Consider the following 1,116-nt stretch of genomic DNA (forward strand, 5'->3'; position numbering starts at 1 on the left):
CGGCCCTGCTCTGAGCCCGACCAGGGGCTGCACCTAGGGATTAGGCCTGTCCTCTGCCACCTGGGAGCAGGCCTAAGCCAGCAGGTAGTTATCTCCCGAGGGTTCCCAGACTTCGAGAGGGCACAGGCCGGGCTGAGGGACCCTCCCTCTCCCCGCCGAGTACACAAATTTTTGTGCACCAGGCCTCTAGTTATTTAATAAACATGGATATATCATACTTCCTATGTGAATCCCAAATGTTACAAAATGGGGATTTATAATATAACGTAAATGTTAGAGAGATACTACAAAAGAGAAATAGTGACTATATCTGGATGTTGGAATTATGACTTTTTAAATTGCTTATTTGTTTTTTTTGTAATTTTCTACAATGTCATACAGAGCTTCTAGATTTACATATACATGAGCAGATGTATATATTTAGTTTAGTTTATGATAATTATATTTGAGGGTCCACATAAAAAGTACAAACAGCCCTAGCTGGCGTGAATCACTTGTTTGAGCATCATCCATTAAAAGGTTGCAGGTTAAATTCCTGATCAGGGCACATGCCCTGGTTTTGGGCTTGATCCTCAGTAGAGGACATACAGAAGGCAGCAACAGATGTTTCACTCTCTCCCTTTCTCTTCCTCTCTCTCTAAAAATCAATAAGAAGTATTTTTTTTAAATACAAGCAATCTGGTTAATAAATTAGTCTGAGTTATGGAGAAAAATTCCGACATTAATCAGATTTAAATGATAATTGTCAGTTATCCCCTTAACTTTGTATAGGCAAGAGAGGTTAAGGGAATTTCAAAATTTTATAGTCTTTAAAAATTATTCTATGACATACTATATGATGAGGTGATGATTCTAATCTAGGTGAAGATTTCTTAGCTTATAAATAAACTGCATTAGAGAAAAGGGCATAGCTTTATTTCTGATGCCAGAACTCCCATGCAGATATGAATTAGGTAACCACTGCTACTTTGAGATGTTTCTAAAGCAGTGGTTCTTACTTGGGAGAAAGTTTGCTTCCAGGGGACATTTGGCAATACTTGGTGACAGTTTCGGTTTCAAAACTGGGGAGAAGGCATTGTGTTACTGGTGTCATGTGAGTTGAGGCTAGGGAGGCTG

This window comes from Myotis davidii, unplaced genomic scaffold (assembly GCF_000327345.1).
Source record: "Myotis davidii unplaced genomic scaffold, ASM32734v1 scaffold242, whole genome shotgun sequence".
Classification (NCBI taxonomy): domain Eukaryota; kingdom Metazoa; phylum Chordata; class Mammalia; order Chiroptera; family Vespertilionidae; genus Myotis; species Myotis davidii.